The sequence below is a fragment of the Bombyx mori genome, chromosome 27 (genome assembly GCF_030269925.1).
Source record: "Bombyx mori chromosome 27, ASM3026992v2".
NCBI lineage: Eukaryota > Metazoa > Arthropoda > Insecta > Lepidoptera > Bombycidae > Bombyx > Bombyx mori.
This window is the reverse complement of record NC_085133.1, coordinates 10,295,004-10,317,189: the sequence shown is the minus strand read 5'-3', so window position 1 is coordinate 10,317,189 and position 22,186 is coordinate 10,295,004. Positions and strand designations below refer to the sequence as shown.

At 38.8% G+C, this 22,186-nt stretch overlaps 1 protein-coding gene across 3 annotated transcripts in view; it reads left to right on the top strand.

The window, feature by feature from the left end:
- LOC101746660 (solute carrier family 41 member 1) overlaps positions 1–22,186 on the top strand; it is a 146,530-nt gene that overhangs the window by 33,761 nt on the left and 90,583 nt on the right. Inside the window, exons 1-2 of one of the 3 annotated variants that reach the window (XM_062676666.1) lie at positions 18,755–18,823; positions 18,987–19,013. The exons of 1 other annotated variant lie outside the window; for it this stretch is intronic. The gene's annotated coding sequence lies outside the window, so the exon portion shown is untranslated. Of the gene's footprint in view, positions 1–18,738; positions 19,014–22,186 lie in introns of those variants that run through there. One more of the 3 variants, XM_038020799.2, reaches the window with a different exon arrangement.

The window sequence follows — 22,186 nt, the reverse complement described above, 5'->3', positions numbered from 1 at the left end:
TCCCGCAAGCGAGTACCAATTTTTCTAATGAAACACGTACTTAACAAATGTTCACGATTGACTTCCACGGTGAAGGAGTAACATCGTGTAATAAAAATGAAACTAGCAAAATTATAATTTGCGTAATTACTGGTGGCAGGACCTCTTGTGAGTCCGCACGTGTAGGTACCACCACCTTGCCTATTTCTGCCGTGAATCAATAATGCGTTTCGGTTGGAAGAGTGGGGCAGCCGTTGTAAATTGGTAAAAAAAGGTCAAACAATTCTAACTCTCATCAACCGAATGATCATTGTTCTATACTCTTCGTATATACTGTGTTAGTTATAATATTTTGTATTCAAGTTTAACAATATTTGCTACGCGTATGTGCATTACTATAATTCTCATGTTGTATTTGTTATTTTAGCTGTTCTACACACACTCATCATTTTTAATTATTGTTCTCATAATCCTCTCGCAGGTCTGCTGGAAGAGATTTCTTAAAGAAATAAGCAGTGCCTTTGTACATAATTTTCCTATTACTCTGTACTATGTCTTCTTTTTTGTGTGTAGATAAATAAATAAATAAATATACTTGAGACCTTAGAACTTATATCTCAAGGTGTCGATCATATATTTGTAGTACTTTATATATACTACACCACACACACACAATGTAATATTTCAATCGTGAATATTTAAATGTTGACATTTCTCTTAACACGCGACTTTATCTTTGTAATTAAAGGTTCGTTTTATTAGATATTAGCATCAACAGTTCGATGTTTTTAATTGAACTTCAATTAAGTTTAATCCATTCAAATAGCTGAGGAAGTTTCTTACACGATTTATATTAGCTTCACATGTTTGTAACTGACTCCTTTAGACGCGATTTTGACCCACTTTGACGGCCGTCTGGTGTAGTGGTAAGTGACATGGTCACTACACAAGGGGGTCGCGGGTTCGAATCCCGCCAAGGGAAGATATTTGTATGATAAATATAAATGTCTTTCCAGGGTTATGGGTGTATATTAAATATATGTATGTGTATAATAAAAATATTATATTTATTGCCGTTATCTGGTAGTTGTAACACAAGTTCTTTACGAACTTAGCACGGGACTAGTTAACGTGGCGTGATTGTTAGCTAATATTTATATATATTTATTTATTTATTTATTTACTTTAAATGGTCAGATTTCATTCAAACTTTGTAGATTTATCGAGGACCGATGACAATTCAATATTTAAAAAAAAATGGAAAAGAAAAATAATAATAAAATTTGAAAAATTGAAATTGAACTAAAAAATGAAAAATGTTTAAAAAAAATAGTTTAAAAAAACTAAAAAACACACTTTATATAAAATTCAACTAAAATATCTATTATTTATTTTTAATGATTTTTTTACTTTAAATGGCTCTCCTGTAAGGTTGCAAAAATGGCGCTTAAACAAAATACCTTTTCATCTCACGATATACTATGTACTGTCTGCAAAAGTTATGTTTTGCTTGAGGTCTGATTTCACTGGACCAATGTTCGTTCACGATTTCCTAAAGAATCCAAATCTTGAGGTGTGCCCGTGAGGTTTTTTTTTTATTGCTTTTGTGGGTGGACGAGCTCACAGCCCACCTGTTGTCAAGTGGTTACTGGAGCCCATAGACATCCACAACGTAAATGCGCCACCCACCTTGAGATATAAGTTCTAAGGTCTCACGTATAGTTACAACGGCTGCCCCACCCTTCAAACCGAAACGCATTACTGCTTCACGGCAGAAATAGGCAGGGTGGTGGTACCCACCCGCGCGGACTCACAAGAGGTCCTACCACCAGTAAGTGACGCTGATTTAGTCATAAATTTCCAACATTGAGGGCATAGTGATCGCAAAGAAAACGCACGCAATAGGGAAAGACGAGATTTAATCTAGTAAGTAGATATTTAGTTTTCCTTTCCCATAATTTAAGTTAGGAAGTTAATCGTTTAGCGTTTCCTTACAAATTAATATTATCCTCACGGACGACTGACGATTCATCACTTGTTAAAGGAAAACGGTCTGATAAAGCAATAGGGTGGTCAAATATTTTTATTAAATTCAATTAGCTGTGGATAATTTTCATTTTAAATGCAATATTACTGGTTACTGGCAAATTTTACTGGTGGTAGGACCTCTTGTGAGTCCGCGCGGGTAGGTACCACCGCCCCGCCTATTTCTGCCGTGAAGCAGTAATGCGTTTCGGTTTGAAGGGTGGGGCAGCCGTTGTAACTATACTTTAGACCTTAGAACTTATATCTCAAGGTGGGTGGCGCATTTACGTTGTGTATGTCTATGGGCTCCAGTAAGCACTTAACACCAGGTGGGCTGTGAGCTCGTCCACCCATCTAAGCAATAAAAAAAATATATAAATTTGTATATTTATTGGTGATAAGGTTTTTTTTCAATTACCCTATTAGAAACGAGGAGAAAACTTGATATCAGCCTTAATAGAATTAGTCATTAGAGAGGTCATTTGTACAAGTTCCACAGTTAATTATTGTCCAGTATTTAAGATTTTTTACACCACGAATCTGAATTTCATCACGTTAAATACGATTTGTTAGTCTTTAGTCAACGACGTATTATAATCATGTTAAGAGTCCGTGGCCTTTACTGCGAGAATGTTTATAGTCACATGTGAGGTTTAAAAGAAATCCTCTAAGTTATCTAAACAAAAACGTTATTTATTTATTTTTATTGCCCTTGTAGGCAGACGAGCATACGGTCCACCTGATGGTGAGTGATTACCGTCGCCCATGGACTTTAGCAATGCCAGGGAAAGAGCCAAGCCCCTGCCTACCATAGTTAAGCCACTGTCTACCATAGCCAAACCGTTGCCTGCCGTGGTATATTAAGGGGTATTAGGTAACAAATCACCAAACTTCTCTTTACTCTAGTAAGCCATCACGACATTCATACGTAAGAACTTCGATTCACCAAAATATCCCACTATAGAAACTTTGATGTCTATCATGCTGGAGTTCAGCAAAACCCTTAACTGTAAAACGTCAGCCCTATACACCGAACGTGATACTAAGGTGAACATGGTTCGAGGGATTTTCCCTATGATCAATTTATTTATGCACCAAGTACGTGTTTATTTTATGATTGTCTACATATCAAGGTCAGAGGATCTCTGTCTGACTATTAATCAGCCGATACCGGTATGACTGCCTAGAACAATGCCTAACAGACCTTTGGTCAGAACTCAGTAATATAGACCTATACTAATTCTAGTTTTACTTAGATCACGTAACTTTATAAATACAATCGATTTGGTATTCACCAATGTGTATATATCCACAGACTATATTGGAAAACAGCAAACCCTGAGTTTTGCGCAAGTGTGTTTGGCACTGCAGGAGTGATACTCTTCGTCAGTATAATTAATAATTAATATTGACGTTGCGTTCAGTAAATCCCTGTGGGTTCACGGCCAAACCACCCTCACACACACTCAGTCAAGCTACCTGTCCACATGTCATGGTTAGGGATGCTCCCGGAAGAACGTATAGCCCAATACGACAACTTGCCATCTTTATATAAGTTTGGCGGCGAGCGTGATGTTGGGAATACCGCCTTTGAACCTGGAGACCAAGCCACTCGGTGCTGACCAGTGGCGAGCCAACCTCCATATTCAGTCCCGACGATGACCCTACGATCTTCACGCTGGTGCGTTAGGCCGATTCTTCACACTAGTGGAACTGTACTCACAATATATGGAAGAGTGTAAAAGTGTGAACGCCTGCTTGAACAAAAAACCTTTTCGTTTATGGCACGACATAGGTCCGTGCTGTGAGCCCGTATCTATCAATCGCTATCAATGGCTTGCTAACTTTTAATTTCTGCTATATTTGGTAGTGTAGAAATGTGACGATGCGGTGCGGTTTATTTATTGTCAGTAGCCCTGTTCTCACTGTTGTGATAGTGCAAAGATTGTGCGAACTGGCCACACCTAATATCTAATCAGCAAAGGCCAGTGTCTAATCCAATCCACACACACAAGGGCTGTAAAGCTCCTGCAGTTGAAACTTTGACTGTCTTAAAGTTGGCCGTGAGCCACTAGCTCCAAAAAAAAAAGTTTTTATATCATTGAAACCACAACTTCCTTCGGCTGTTCAGCTAATGTGATAATCGGATCGTCTATCTAAAACTTAATTTACTGCTCATGAGTACTCATAGAGCCCAATTAGTAATAATGGCCACTCCTACTAACATCAAAATTTTATATAGCTTTTCCAAGATTTTCGATCCGTAGTACCCGGATTTATGGATCATCAAAAATGTACAACTAAAAGCGAACACCTCTACAAACTCAAATCACCGTAGTCACACTACAGGGAGGTATAACATATTGTTCAATTAGTATATACCACTAAAGTTTCAAATAATTCAACTTGACATAATTTTTTACTTGACTAAGAACTCAAAATTCGAAAAATATGTTTCTGGAGCCAGAACATGAAACTTCTTCTTCTCACTCTTTCACTCCTGGCGGAGTGGTCGTGGTTACGTAAGTCTTAATGTTTGGTTGCGGCCTTTGAGAGACTTCTCCATCTTTCTCTATTTGTGGCGGTACATGTACACTCAGTAAGGGAGCACTTCGTAGATAACTTAACCAAGTCTGTCCACCTTGAAACTAGTAGTTCAAAGTAAATGGAACAGGAGCTCACGATCCACCTGGCGTTAAATGGTTATGGTGCCCATACACATCACTTCAATGATGCCAATCACTTTAAGACAAAATGTTGCAGTTTCCATGGCATTGGACGACTGTCCCTTCAAACGCGTGATTAATTCGTAACAGAAATATGTAGGAAGGTTGTACCTAGTCGGGTTAGCTTATAAAACCAGCACAAACAAAACAAATCGAATGATATCACGACTAATCTTGTATTTAGTGTTAGAGCTCATGGATAACGTCAATACCTTTATACCCCTTGAGATTTGAGATCGAAATGTTTCCGTGCCAAACCTGACTGTGCTGTGTAGGTCAATAGGTGCTATCGACCCGTACTGCTACAATACGCGTCATTGAATCGGTAATTGCGCACATTTTGATTTTCATTTCGATTACATGATTTTAATCGATCACCCAGAAAGTGGCTTGTCGACGAATGATAAGGACACAGAAACACAAAAAAAATTAGTAGGCACCTGCAGGTTTTCAAGCCAAATATAAATATATCACACGACACTATTCCGTTTTATGAGACCATAAAAAATATCATCAAGCATGCGTAACATGCGTGACGCGCGTGTGCCAAGCACGCATGGCGTGACTGCCTGAAGCTTCTGGACTTGGAAAACTATCTTTTTTTTTGTTCTAACACGTCCTCACCGCATGACCACGAACGCTCACAGAATTACTGAGACGTCGGTCATACAATTTACGAGTACTTTAGTCGTGCCGGGGCGTTAGAAGTCAAAATAAAGTGAAAGAAGTGAAGTTTTAGTGAACGCTTTCACTAATTTCTGCAGCAGTAAATTTATTAGTAGCATACCTACGTTAAAAAACTAATCCCTCATTCAGAATTATACTAACTAGTGGTCCCGCAGTAGTCGAAATTCGACTACAATTAATTGGAATTGGAAGTTTGTACACTATTATGATTCTATTTTTAAAGACTATTATACTTCTATAATCACAAATTTCGCCAAGACTACACTATATAAAAATAACTAGTCAGGTCATAAGTATTGTCACACAGTAAAAACTTTTCTTTTAGAATGCTGGCCACAAAAAAGTTTATTGAATTCGAATTTCGAATTGTTCATGAAAATAAAAATGTATACTTTTAGAATTTTACTCATTTTTAAATATGGAGTGGTTGCTTAAAGAAGACCGTGTTGCAGTTATTGCGTTGCATCGTTGCGGTTACGCGCCAATTCAAATTTTTAACATACTGAAAAATTTGAATATAACCAAAAGATTCGTTTATCGTACCATCAAACGATACAATGAAGACTCTAGTGTAGATGACAGGTCAAGAAGTGGTCGCCCTCAGTCTGTTAGGACTCCAGCAGTGATAAAAGCTGTGAAGGCGCGAATTCAAAGAAATCCCAAACGTAAGCAGAAACTGTTGGCCCTTCAGATGGGGTTAAGCAGAACCACGGTGGAAAGGGTGTTAAATGAAGACTTAGGGCTTCGGGCATATTGAAGAAAAACAGGACATCGTTTGAATGCTCATCTAATGAACCTGAGACTGAAGAGATGCCGCGCTTTGTTGAAGCGGTACGCGGGAAAAAAATATCGGGAAATTCTTTTTTCGGATGAAAATTTTTTTACCGTAGAAGAGATCTACAACAAACAAAATGATAAGGTGTACGCACACAGTAGTGAAGAAGCGAGCAACCGTATTCCGCGTGTCCAACGAGGTCATTTTCCATCCTCGCTCATGGTATGGTTGGGAGTTTCTTATTGGGGCTTAACAGAGGTACATTTTTGTGAGAAAGGTGTAAAAACGAATGCAGTTGTGTATCAAAATACAGTCCTGACGAACCTTGTGGAACCTGTTTCTCATACCATGTTCAATAACAGGCACTGGGTATTCCAACAAGATTCGGCGCCAGCTCATAGAGCGAAGAGCACACAAGACTGGCTGGCGGCGCGTGAAATCAACTTCATCCGGCACGAAGACTGGCCCTCCTCCAGTCCATATTTGAATCCGTTAGATTACAAGATATGGCAACACTTGGAGGAAAAGGCGTGCTCAAAGCCTCATCCCAATTTGGAGTCACTCAAGACATCCTAGATTAAGGCAGCCGCCGATATTGACATGGACCTCGTTCGTGCTGCGATAGACGACTGGCCGCGCAGATTGAAGGCCTGTATTCAAAATCACGGAGGTTATTTTGAATAAACTTTAGTGTCATAAGAATCTATGTTTTGTTAAGTTCATTTTGGTATATGAATAGTTACATAATGAATAAACTTGTTTCAATTATTTTACATTAAACATGTGATAGAATTTATGACCTGACTAGGTATATATTAATACGTGAAACAAAAACTTTGTACCCCTTTTTACGAAAATTGCGCGGACGGAGGAGTATGAAACTTTCCAGACTTATAGAGAATATAGACAAGAAGTGCACAATGTTTTTTTTTTTTAAATAATGCATAAAAGATACATTAAATCAATGTAGAAAACATTATACACACCACCATGTATTTGACGCACACACGCATGCATACTATTTCATTTTATTGTCAAACTTTTTTCTTGACGTCTGTTGTCAAATTGAGAATAGATTAAATATTGTTTGTCTTTGGTAATATTTTTTATAGTGTAGTCTTGGCGAAATTTGTGATTATAGAAGTATAAAATACAATCATAATAGTGTACAAACTTACAATTCCAATTAATTATAGTCGAATTTCGACTACTGCGGGACCTCTGGTTTAATCAAATCCTTCAAAAAATGTTATGTAATATTAATTTCTATTTTTAGTTTTATATTCGAAGCGACTTGAATAGTTTGTATCAAGTTAGTGCATGAAGTAACCAGATAACAAATGTTGATAAAGTAAGTTCCCGAAACCGGAACGGTAATTGAAAATACAACTTAACAGAAAGCTAAATAATATCCACTAGAGCTGAACACAAAAATAATGAGTGTTTGTTTGTTCATGCTTTGCGAAGCGGCTATGTAACACGAATACAAGAGGCGATTGATTACTAATTGCGTTCACTGGAGGTCACTGACTCAGCGCATCATTTTATTAAAATTTTAATTACAATCATCTACTAGATCGATGCTTTTTTTTTCTTAGTTGGGCAGACGAGCTCACAGCTCAACTGGTTTTTTTTTATTGCCCTTGTAGGCAGACGAGTATACGGCCCACCTGATGGTGAGTGGTTACCGTCGCCCATGGACTTCAGCAATGCCAGGGGCAGAGCCAAGCCGCTGCCTACCGTTTAATACTCTCCACAAGCCTCGTTTGAAGAAGGACATGTCATAGCGTAGGTGTTAAGCGGCTACTGGAGCTCATAGACATCCACAACGTAAATGCGCCACACACCTTGAGATATAAATTCTAAGGTATTAGTATAGTTACAACGGCTGCCCCGCCCTTCAAACCGAAACGCATTACTGCTTCACCGCAGAAATAGGCAGGGTGGTGGTACCTACCCGTACGGACTCACAAGAAATCCCACCACCAGTAACAGTGATTGGATTGTAGGCGCTGATTGGTAGACGATCATCTGTAATGGCGTAAGCGACATTAATTAGGCCACCAAAAATTATCACTTCACACGATGTGCCATAATAAAGATATCATAATTATTATTTAGCTGCTTACTCCCTAAATTTCCACCACTATCTTACGACTTAAATATCGTTTTATATCAAGCAATCTGACGAGGCAAAAAAATATCATGAACCGGAAAGTTAGTGGAAGGTTAGAGGGCAATTAGTTTTTAGAATTGGGCAAGGCGGTGTTGGTGTTAGCCACCCGTGTGGGCTTATTGTACGCTCTGCCGGTAAATGCTGGTTGACGATTGCAGTACGCTGGTCTTCAGAGAACGCTGTTGTCCATTCTTTGCTGAATTCTTTAATAGTCTTTTACGGCAACCACGGGAAGAAATGAGGTTGTTCTGTTTTAGAACATACAGGTTGATGTCTCGATTTGATTATCACGAAGTCTGCCAACCTACGCTGTTATTGCACACGTATTGCCATTGTCTAAAGTGGTTTTTGTTGAAAAACACTTAAATCGATTTCCAAGATAACCTGTTTTTTGAAGTGCTTTTTCGAATCTTACCTCGTCTGATTCTGTAAGTGGCTACGTTCTATCAGCGGAATGCTATCATGATTTATCTACACAAACAAATCGAAAAAATTAAAGACTGATTAGAACGCTGGCTTAAACTCAGATTTATTTTATTTATTTCTAAGCGCTCCGAACATCTAATGCTATTTCTCACTGGTGTTTTCTATGATTTGAAATGAGTTTCTGATCCACTCAACTTTAAGTTGGAAATCTATTATTTGACGCGTAATTTCAATTCAATTAAACAAAATATAAAAATAAATAAAAAACGCTGGCCTTAGACCTTAGAACATTAGAGTGATATTTTAATTCGGCCTCTGCAACGATGAGACGATTGTCATGACACTGAGCCTTATCGAAGTACCGTTCTGACGCTGACTTCATGTATCCTAATCGATTCAACCGAGGTCGGGATGTAGGTCGACGTTCCTCTCGAACCACGCAGCTCCAACGGCTAACCTGCAAAAACGGGATTGGAGGGATTGCAGGGTGTCTACGTGCCAGTGTCTACATACAGGATGTCTGCGGGCCGCGTGAGCAAACACCACACTCGCGTCAGTCATGACGGGTCCTATGTAAGTTTTGTAAAGTGCTACCTTGTTCCGAAGGCACGTTTTACTCCTCTTACAGATCATGGGGTAAAGTTTGCCGAGAATAAGCGCAGCGCGGTCGCGGGCAGACTTTATGTGCGGGCGGAATGTCATGGATACATTCAGGATGAATCCCAGGTACTTGATCTTCCTGGCCCAAGGTATGGGTTAACCGAAGAGGGTGATCGAAGGTGTGAGATTTCTATGCCTAATGCGGGAAGAGATACGGTTTGAGTCCCTCCTTTGAATGAGTACTGCTGTACTTTTCGCTGGGTTAATATCGATACGCCATTCCCGGAACCACTATCCAAGAATTACGGCTACGTTCTATTGATTACTCGCGATTAAGGACTTGTTTCTGCTCGAATAATAGACGGCCGTGTCATCGGCTATTAAGGCTAAATGAGTCGGCGGCGACCGGGTTATTTTTAATTTGTTAACTGCCCCTATAGGCAGACGAGCATAGGTGCCACATGACGCTGACTGATAACCGGCGCCCATGGACGTCAGCAAAGTCAGGGGCAGAGCCAAATCGCTGCCTACCGTTAAAATGTCGTCAATAAGCAAACTGAAAAGGAGCCGAGAGAGAACGAAGCCTTGCGGGACTCCAGCCGTGAGAGGTCGCGGGGATGACCGGGTATCCTCGACTTGATATCGAAACGAACGGTTCGACAAAAAGTCCCATATGATGAGCACGAGACTATCCGGCACTGCGATGTTGAATAGCTTGAAGGTCAAACCGTCGACGTCGAAGAAGAGGGCTCCCATGTACGGCTTACGACGGTTAAGCTCTACAAGAATGTGCTCCATAAGACGGTGCACCTGTTGAACGCATGAGTGATTTACACGGAATCTGAATTGTTCATCGATTAGAATGCCCTTTGATGAGACGAAGTCTCTAAGGCGTTTGTAGAGCAGACGCGTGTACAATTTGCCTAGAGACATGAGGAGGCTAATCGGCCTGCAAAGTCGCTGTGTCGAATGTATCTTATTTTATGTAGATTAAACATTATCTAATCGTGATTACACGAAACTTTTGGCGAGTTCAAAGTGCAACTGAATTAATTATGATTGATGAAAGGATATGTAAAATTGTATTAAATAAAAACAAGATAAATTGAATTTCGGTCTTTAGACCTGAGGTGGGAGTCTCATTTGACGTCTCATGCAGCGAGTGTTTCGTATCTCCATATGTTAGCTATTATATAATACAAGATGATGTTATTATTACATGGTTTTTTCCCTATTTTTTTACAATGCTCAGACGGATGGCGGCTTGGTGTTAAGTGGTTACCGGTGCTCATAGATATCAATAACGTTAATGCCTTCACGCATCTTGAGTATGTCACTGTTCTATAGTACAACGGCTGCCCAAACTTTACCACCGGTAATATTATTATTTTACTGGTGGTAGGACCTCTTGTGAGTCCGCACGGGTAGGTGCCACCACCCCGCCTATTTCTGCCGTGAAGCACTAATCCGTTTCGGTTGGAAGGGTGGGCAGCCGTTGTAACTATACTGAGACCTTACAACTTATATCTCAAGGTGGGTGGCGCATTTACGTTGTAAATTTCTATGGGCTCCAGTAACCACTTAACATCAGGTGGGCTGTGAGCTCGTCCACTCATGTAAGCAATAAAAAATAAATAAAAAAAAAACTCGTGATCAGATTTCGCTTTAAGCACTTACATACTTTATCAGACAAGCCAACAGAGGAATTTATATTGTTATTGATGATGCGATAGAAAAACCAGTAGCGTAACGACAAATCCTATTATTTGTCTGAATTATTTGTCAGGCTTTTTGGGTATATATACGAAGATCTTCCACCGAGCGGGTGATATAGCTCGGTAGACTGACGGTCCGAATGTTGTTGTTCGGAACTTGTATATATGCAAGCTTATCTTGAAAATGTCGTAAGCGAGATTCAGGCATCTGTCAAATATCTTGCGTTGTATGATGGCTACCTGGCACACTGGAAAAGCTTGTTTTACTAACGCTATCCCCCCTTTATTGGCTTTGACTGGTGGCAGTGGTGGAAGGGGACGTGTTAATACGTGGCTTGACGGCGTGACTGGTGCTGCCACCCATGGCAGCTGACGTCACGTCCGTTACAATATAGATTAAACTTTTTTAATACGCTTTTATTAGCTTCAGACGTATGTATGTTTGTAACGGAATCTTTGAACATGATTTTGGCCCCCTTCAAAACGTCGGATTAACTAGAAATTTGGTATACTTATTAAGGACCGATAACAATTCAATGTTAAAAAAAATTGATATAGAACTAAAAAATGAAAAATAAATAATAGTTTAAAAAAACTAACAAACTTCGCTTTTATAGAAAATCCACTTAGCGTGGGGTGCTTTTCAGGATATTATTAAAATAACCCTTCTACTCATATCTGTTCATAAAATATTTATAACTACTCTTAACATGCACCCCACGCTTTTTTTTTTCACTATTTTCCACCACTGTTTTTGATTCAAATTTCTTAAAATTTATTTTCTATTTTTTAGGTGGATTTTCTATAAAAGCGTATCTTGTTCGTTTTTTTAAACTATTATTTATTTAAATTGCGTAGTTGTTTATGGTGGTCTTGTGAGCCCACTCGGTTAGGTACCACTGTTGCGGCCCGAAGCTACCATACTCCGGCTTTTTGGGTGGGCAGAGATACTCAACCCGAAGGTGAACACGTTTGTGATGATGTCTGAAGCTTGTCGGCGCCTCCATAAAAATGAGCTTTATGATATTACTGGTGGTAGGACCACTTGTGAGTCCGCGCGGATAGGTACCACCGCCCTGCATATTTCTGCCGTGAAGCAGTAATGCGTTTCGGTTTGAAGGGTGGGGCAGCCGTTGTAACTATACTGAGACTTTAGAACTTGTATCTCAAGGTGGGTGGCGCGTCTACGTTGTAGATGTCTATGAGCTCCAGTAACCACTTAACATCAGGTGGGCTGAGAGCCCGTCCACCCATCTAAGCAATAAAAAAAAATAAAAAAAAACGCGCGACTGGTTAACGCATACATAGTTCAAGAGACAGGGAATCCCTAACTCTCGATATGCAATCGATTTGAATGCGTTATAAAACGTAATAATGGTCACAAAAAAACGATTTGAAATTTCTACGAAGCAAACGAGGATGTAATCAAATTTTATTGGTGCGCTGTTCGACTTTGAATGCCTTTCGTAATTTTCCTCGTTAGTAGCATTAAGAACGCTCCCTGCTGTTCCGATCTGAAAATTTTGATGCTTCTATAATTTATAACGGTGTGATAAGGTTAGTAGTACTGAAGTTCAATTATTGCAATTAAAACTTTTTAATTTTTTTATTGCTTAGATGCGTGGGCGAGGTCACAGCCTACCTGGTGTTACATGGTTACTGGAGCCCATAGACATCTACAACCTAAATGCAGCCACCTACCTTGACATATAAGCTCTAAAGTCTCAACCTACAACGGCTGCCCCACCCTTCAAAACGAAACGAACTACTGCTTCACGGCAGAAATAGGTAGGGCGGTGGTACCTACCCGCGCGGACTCACAAGAGGTCCTACCACCAGTAATTACGCAAATTATAATTTTGTGGGTTTGATTTTTATTACACGATGTTATTCCTTCACCGTGGAAGTCAATCGTGAACATTTGATGAGTACGTATTTAATTAGAAAAATTGGTAGGTACCCGCCTGCGGGATTCGAACACCGGCACAGTCGCATCGCTTCATACGAATGCACCGGACGTCTTATCCTTTAGGCCACGACGACTTCAATCTGTGTATGAAATAGGACAACATTCATTGTTTATAGGTTCATGAAAACGATATCAAACAACTCCCCTTACTTACGTGATCACAGCACAATCCAAGAAGACAACTAAAGTCTTACTAGCAAACTGGTTTGCGTCCCCAGCCTCCTCGATCCATTCAGTCCTCAGCTGTATTATCCTCGTCGCATTTACATACGTAAGTTCTGGTAAGTACAGCGCACACCGAACGACCTTAATGCGACATTACCACATTAACAATACAATGTGGAGTTAGTTCTTTTAATCGCAAATTAAAAATAATCCCATCCTTAAAGACGAATATAAAAGCGAAAAAAAAAGGAACATTCCCGATTGTCTACAACGTCGCAGACACTCCGTCCGGCGTTCGCTATGCGTTCATATCAGATTCGCGATTTTTAAAAAGCAGTCATCCGCGATATTTAATTTTAGCCCCAAACAAAATTCACACGCACAGAGCGTTGACCGCAACCGGTATTCTGCCTCACCCCATTTAGTCGGAGAGCTCGGAATCACGAAGCTGACAGCGTCAAATCTTAAATATATTTTTGTTAAAAAATTGAATGTGGCAAAACTCCGTAACCTAACATCTCCTTCTTGTTAAATGGTGGCCAAAGTTAGATCTCGAATGATAAACATTAAATGTCACAAAAAACATCACTTACTTTTGTGTATAGAAGTATAAAAAAGTGCTAGAGCATTTCGCATTTATGTCTTTCTTCTTTCTTTCGTTAAGTCTGAGGTTGCGTATTATAATTAATGAACGGAAATACTGTTAACATAAAAGATCCGACGGTTAATTATTGCTTAGTACCTTTCCACGATAGTTCCGTTGCGTTGGGTAGCTACATGATTACCTCGGGAGTTTTGCTTGTCAATACACGCATTTTTTCTTCGGTTTCCGCGACTAGACATGATTTTAACCAACTTTTAAAGTTTAATCTTCCGTTTTTTTTATTGTGTTTCCTACTAGAATGCCACAAATAAATTGTCAGCTAAGTGTCAGTTAAGGCAATATTCAAGGTAGTTTTCATTATTAAATCTTGTTATTGTTCTGAAAGCAAGACTTGACTATAGAAGCTTAACCCAAAATAAAATACCTTTCAAAAGCGTGTCAAAAATAAAAACACATTACGATTAACGAGTTAAAAAAAATATCAAAAGAATCACGCAATTAAGTCATTGAATTTAAACACGATCCTCTCAGAAGAGTTATTAGCTTTTATGAAATTTTCAAATTGCACATTTAAAGACTTGAAAAGCTCATACCAAAAAAAAGCAGTCATTTAAAAATCGAATTTCAAAGACATGTTTTATTTTGTACTCGTTTGTCTTTGTCTCGTTGATTAATAATCTACCGAATCTTCTACTAACTAAAGAATCTTCCATTCTACCGAGCACATTAACAAAAAACCATCGCACCACCATTGCAATGCTTAGTTGCCCAGTAGGTATGGTTTTTATCGTGTCAGAAATGAGCAGAATGATGCAGGACGATACCTAAGCTACAGTTCACGATGTGGCCTATCACTTATAATGCGTCTCTCTCATCATCGCTGACTGGAATTTTAACATTATGTTCTTGGCATAAGGGTACCGCCCTTAAAACGCTTCCATATCCATCGATCAACGTAAAAGTTTTGCATTAACATCTGACGTTAATTTTAAGAGAAAAGTCTCGAAAGTAAAATTATCCTAATCGTAAAATCAATTAGGGCTGGCTCCTTTGTTTATCTTTCTGGGAACCGAAACTGCACATCAATAGGGACATTGAATAATGTTTATTGCCGCCCAGGTACAGAATCCAAAGAAACCGTTTCCTAAGTCTTTTTGTTTTTGAAGTAATGATTTCTTTGGTCGTGCTTTTAGTACGACGGTGTTATGCAAAAAAAAGAATTGTGAGTTCGTGTATTTAAAAATATTAAGTATTATTACGGTTCTGTATATTTTTAGAAATTTAAGAGTTATATGATTGAACTCATATTTAAGATCTTAATGTTAATATTTTACTGGCGAATTTTTTTACATATGTGACTCGCACATCCCTCTTCCCCTAAAAGGGAAGATATATAAGACCTTAATAAGGCCTGCCGTCTTGTATGGATCAGCTTGTTGGACAACGAACGTGGCGGATGAAAGGCGTTTGCATGCAGCAGAGATGCGAATGTTGCGATGGATGTGTGGAGTAACGAGAATGGATAGAATACGGAATGAATATGTTAGAGGAAGTCTCAAAGTGGCACCTGTGACAGAGAAGCTGAGGAGTGCACGTTTGGGATGGTATGGACATGTGATGAGACGAAATGAAAATGAGGTTGTTAAGAGAGTGTTAACTATGAATGTGGAAGGATTTAGAGGAAGAGGTAGACCTAAGAAGAAATGGATGGATTGTGTTAAAGACGATATGGGTAGGAGGGGAGTGAGCGAAGAAATGGTATATGATAGAAGAGTATGGAAGGAGAAAAAATGTTGCGCCGACCCCAGATGACTGGGAGAAGGGCAGGATAATGATGATGATTTTACATTTTACTGGCGAATTTGAGAAAAGGTACTGCTCACCTTGAGCCAAGTTTTAGTGGTACAGAATATCATCTAATACTTTTGATAATCTATTTTTTTTCTTAGTTGGTTGGGCGAACTCACGGCCTACCTAGTGTGAAGTGGTTACCGGAGCCCATAGACATATACGACGTAAATGCCGCCACCTGCCTTGAGACATAAGTTTAAAGTTTCATTGTTAACAGTACAACGGCTGCCTTACCCTTCAAATCGAAACGCATTACTGCATCACGATAGAAATAGGCAAGGTGGTGGTACCTACCCGCGCGGATTCACGATATCCTACCACCAGTATCTAGAAAACATTGTTTTATTATTTAATGAATAACAGTCGTGAACAACTTTTTAAATAATTAATTCAAAAATATTATACAACTAGCGACCCGCCCTCGCTTCGCTTCGGAAACATTAAAACACACATCAAACCAAAAAAAAAAAAAAAAGTAGCCTATGTTCGTCAGGGACAATGTCGGCTTCTAATGGAAAAAGAATTTTTCAAATCGGTCCAGTAGTTTCGGAGCCTATTCGAAACAAACAAACAAACAAATCTTTCATCTTTATAATATTAGTATAGATATAGATTGAATCAAATACTTAACGTTTTGCTGAGTACAACACAAAGGAAATTTAATGCGTTTATCGCGTTATGAAGAAACTAGATAATATACGCGGAAAATAATCCCGCTGTATTTATATTTGACATTTGGATTCATCCTCTGACACTACAACGATGTACTGGACAAGGAAAGGGGAAATTTTAAGCGTCAACTGTATGGTATGATGATAGGCAAAGGGAAAAGTGTATACCTGAAAATAAGAAAATTTGAGGTCGTCGTGGCCCAAAGGATAAGACGTCCGGCGTATTCGTATCTAGTGACACAACGGTGTTCCTTAGATTTCATATCTCAAGATGGGTGGCGGCATTTACGTTGTGGATGGCTATGGACTCTGATAACCACTTAACAGCAGGTGGACTGTGAGCTCGTCCACCTAACTATGTAATAAAGAAAAAAAGAAAAAATTACAATTATATAATTTACGAAACATAACTCTTTTATTGTTGAATATGTGAAAAAAATACAGGAGCAATAGCTGCGATAGAAATACTTGGAATTGTAAAAAAGCGTAGTAGGTGTAGCGTGGGTAGGCTTCCCACAAGATAGACGACGACCTATTGAGGTTCGGGGGATCCGCTGGATGCTAGGAGCCCACGACTGGTCTTTGTGGCGAAGCTTGGCGAAGGCCTATGCCCAGCACTGGACGTCTGTGGGCTGAATAGATAGATAGTAAAAAATATATTTTCTCTGAAGCGATTATTCAGAGAGGAAGAAACTAGCCCGTGTCTCCGTAGACCGCGTCATCGAACCGCATTCTGTGCTACTTTGCGGTAGAAATAGGCGAGAATCTGTTGTCTGCCCGCGCGAGCAAACTATACGGCCTAACAACAGAAATTACGAAACCATAACAATTTTGCAAACTAAATTTCTGCAACACGAGGCTTATGATTCGTTCGCAAAAATCGCGAACACGTGTTTAGTATATATTTACTTAGAAAAATATATTAGATCTTTCATTTGATTAGTACCAAACTTGACCAGGTCATCTTGAAGGCCAATTTGAAGATTCCCTGATAATTTCATCGGAATTGGTCCAGCTGTGTCTGCAGGAAACTTAGACACGTATATATAGATGTATTTCTTATTAAATCCCTGCCCTAGGTTCTGAGCTTCGACATAATTGCATCACTCGATATCATCATCAGATACGAAAGATTTTATTTAGATAAGATTAAAATGCGTATTACGATTTTATTCGAATCTAATGTTTAGGAGCGAGTGATTGGTTTACCAGCAACAATGTCGAATCGACAGGTCAACGACCGTAACACAGCACCTAACCGCTTAGTTTAATAGTTATAATAAAAATTACATCACGAGTTAAACAGTGTGCTTAGTGCGAGTTTGTTAACGTTTTCGATAGCGTAATCTAACCCATAGATACAACCCACTGAGTTTCTCCCCGATCTTCTCAGTGGGTCGAGTGGTAGATTCTGCGAAGCACTGCTTTTGCTAGGGCCAGTGTTAGCAACACTCCGGTTTGAGCCCCGTGAGTTCACCTACATGTTAGGGCGAAGCTGAATTAGCCTTTCAAGGCTATCAGCATAGGTAGGAAAAAAAAAGATAGCGTAAAAGTTAACTCAGATATGTATGGAGTTAGAACAGCGCCCCTAACGGCAAACGTAGACAAATTTTCCGACTCCATACAAATTTTAGTTAACTTTTACGCTATCGACAACGTTAAAAAACTTTCACTAAGCACACAGATTACATTTTAAAGGTTATCTGTGCGGATATTTACCTGTTCTTCAACAAGGTAGCCTCGTTATTGTCAATGACGCAGTATTGAAAAGGGGAGAAATGAAATAATAAAGTTATATATACCTCTTAGACTATGTTAAAAACAGCTGTTGCAAAGTCACAATACGGACCACTCACTATTTCCTTAATCTTATCACCATGATGTATTTATTTTGAGTAGAACCGGCTGTGTCAAATTAGATCCGAAACTGGTATGGAATATCTTTAGTTTGATTAAGTGATTAAGTATCTATTTATTGAAGTCTATTAAAAACTATATAAAGCCATTGATAAAGGTATTGAAAAAAAATTGCTAATGACCTTAGAGCCTACAATACGTATAACTTTATAATAAATAAATTGTAAGCTTTTATGACCCTGGCTGGCATTGGCGATGTCCATTAGCGACAGTAACCTTTTGTTATCAGACGAGTTGTTACGTCATCAAACTTAGTTGTCGAAGGAAATGAAAAAGGAAAAAACAAAGTAACTGCAAGCGTTCTAAATATTAGTCGTATAAAATGATAAAACCAATTACTTCACATCCGTCCCCAGGGCGTGTTCTTATCAAACGCGCCGTCCACCTGATACTATTAAAAGATGGACGTTTTACCTCGAGCCGACAGTGACCGTACGCGCTTACGATCTACCATTCTTCATTCAGTGTGGATTCAGTCGCAGCCGACGACGGTCGCTACATGAAGCTAACGAAATTCGAAATTACGCAAACAAAAATGTAATTATATTTTTCGAGGCATGTAATTCATTTATTAGTGTAAATAATAAATGTAAATATTTTTTTACAAGTGTTCACAGTGCGTGTTAATATTTTTTTTTTTATTATTTTTTTTAGTTGTAAATTATAATACATATTTTGTTGTAAAATCCTGTGATATTAGTGTTAAGAAGTCCAGCGGAATTAGCAAGTGAGTACATTTTTTTTATTTTTTAAATATGGTATTTAAAGAAATTTATAAATAGATTTATAAGTATGGTTGCATGTTTTTTTTTTTAATATTTGTTAGAATTATTGCATGAACAGCAATGTACTACAGCGTTGTATTTTTGTTTTATCGTATGTGTCACATTTTTTTCTGCAATTGTTATAATATGACTACACATTGTTTTATTGTTATAATTGTGTTATAAAAACAAATACTATTTAATTTCGACTCTTTGAATAATTATATTTTAAAACTAGCCAGCCGGCGCGGCGTCGCACGTGCTGATCAGAATATTGTGCCGAAAATAAATTACTGTAATGATGCATAACTACATTACTATTAAATTTTTTTAAAGCTTTACTTAAAAAGGAGTACTGAATTTAATGATGCTTTCTTTAAAAGTTACGAACCTCTCAATAAACTTTCAATCCCTTTTAGAGATAAAATTCTGAGAAAATGAATTGGTGTATTCCTTTGAATTAGAAGCAGATAAGTGAAATTTTGTGTCTCTCGCTTTTACAAGGACGGATTGCCAGACATCCGTTCAACCCCTTTATTTTACCCCTTCTTCGGTGGATGTTTGCAAGTAAAAGGTAAGAATAAGAATAAGAATTCTAGTTCTCAAAGCCCCAGCGGCTTTGACTCTGCGTTGATAAAAAGGATCCATCAGTCAGGAGAAGAAGTTTATGTATACTACTATAATAATATAATTATTTTTGCACATCCTCTTGACTTCTTGGACCTCTTGTGAGTCCGCGCGGGTAGGTACCACCGCCCTGCCTATTTCTGCCGTGAAGCAGTAATGCGTTTCGGTTTGAAGGGTGGGGCAGCCGTTGTAACTATACTGAGACCTTAGAACTTATATCTCAAGGTCGGTGGCGCATTTTCGTTGTAGATGTCTATAGGGTCCAGTAACCGCTTAACACCAGGTGGGCTGTGAGCTCGTCCACCCATCAAAGCAATAAAATAAAAATGAAATAACATATATTGAAGAATTATGAAGCTTGTATAGATCGTTCTTTATCAAAGTTAATCGAATTTCATAATAAATTCTATTAAAATATAATTAGCATTGTCAGTTGACTGTGTGCCTCAGTCGTAATTGTGTAAGTCGTTAATAAGAATCGCTCCTGTGATATCGTCGCTTCGATTCAAGCCGCAAACTATAATTTCGGCCATGAAGTCGTCGTGGCCTAAAGGATAAGACGTCCGGTGCATTCATGTTGAAGCGATGCACCGGTGTTCGAATCCCGCAGGCGTGTACCAATTTTTCTAATTAAATACGTACTCAACAAATGTTCACGATTGTCTTCCACGGTGAAGGAATAACATCGTGTATTAAAAATCAAACAGTAATGCGTTTCGGTTTGAAGGGTGCGGTAGCCGTAGTAACTATACTGAGACCTAAGAACTTATATCTCAAGGTGGGTGGCACATTTACGTTGTAGATGTCTATGGGCTCCAGTAACCACTTAACACCAGGTGGGCTGTGAGCTCGTCCACCCATATAAGCAATAAAAAAACTTTTTTTTAACAGTATCTGAAAGTCCGCGGTTAGTAGTTTCAATATAAGGGTTAAGGTTGTGGGATTTAAACGCTGTCATAAATGAACACGAACGCGGTACGCGTTATGTAAGCTCCTAAGCAAAATTACTGCTGCTTTTTTTGCTGGTTAAAAATAGCATGAGTTCAAAAAAGATTGGCACGGAAGACCTTGAGGAAGGCAGCAATGCTAAAAATTATGTAAGACAATCATTATGATTCGCGCGACGGCACAAGTAAAATAAAAACCACAAAATCGAAAAACAGAATACGTACGTAATTCACCAATAAGGATAATATGCTGTTTGTTATATATATGTTCCGCTAAAACAATGTTTATAAATATGTTACGTTTTCCTTTCGTTTTGTTGATAACAATTTTATTATTTATTAGATATGCTCTGCTACTTTTTGCAGAGTAGCTGTTATTGTTGTTTTAAGCACGCTTTCTGTTTTGTTTCTATCGGAAGAACTAATTTGCTGTTTATGACAAGACGATCGATCGTCAGCTCACAATGGTTTTATGGCAGCAATGTATCTGTGACTTTACCTGTAGATTGCTGTAGGTTTTCAACTAGGCAGGAGTTTATAACGAGTTATTTATTGGAAATACATCGAAATCTCACATAACTTCGAAGCGCAACCAACACAATGTCCTTAAGTGGAGTATTAAATTTTACTGTGGCTGGCTGTGCCATTAACAATGCATCATGATCATTATCAGCGGCATTAGAGCAATTTCCAACTTGCTATATGCTCGTCTGTAGCTAGTCACGTAATATGTCGACAGGAGATGACCGCGTCACCAATCACCAACTAGTCACTCAAAAACTGATGGCATCACTCGCCGGCGCCGCGGCGTAACTATACTTGAGTCAAAAAGACAGCCGAAGGTAGGGACCCGTTGGGAAGTAGCGTGCAACGGGTTCAAATTAGATACAATCTTCAGAGATAGATTCTCACTCTGAAAGAGAAGAAGTTAGCGTAAGCAAAAGAGTATAGAAAATAGGTGAAACTACTTTACTTTTTTTCCTACCTATGCTGATAGCCTTGAGAGGCTATTTCAGCTTCTCCTTGACGTGTAGGTGAGCTCATGGGGCTCAAGCCGGTTGTGTTGCAAGCGTTGGCCCTAGCAAGAGCAGTGCTTCGTAAAATCTACCACCGAATCGGAAACGCGACCCATTGAGAAGATCCGGCGAGAAACTCAGTTTGCTGTGTCTATGGATTAATTCGCTTGTCGAGCCCTTCGTCGCAAGCGACGGGTTCGACGGGGACAGTGACCGGTGCTTGAGGTACCTAAAAGCACCGTTAATGGATCGGGAGGATCCCCGATGACACTTCTTTTACTGCTATAATACTAAAGTACCAAAATTAGCAGTAGCTTGATGGAAACAAGTAGAATAATAGACTTTATTCAATGCAGCATTTCTGAATGGCTCCTCTAAAGAACTTATAGCAATGAAACCGGCGTCTGGTGATAATTTTTCGAACTTGTACAAACTTTAGCCAATAACATTCATTTGAATGTACACGAATACTCAATCAAACAAAAAGGTATATATTGACGAGTATATTTGTCATACAGACGCACATAAATTTTAAATGTGCCATTG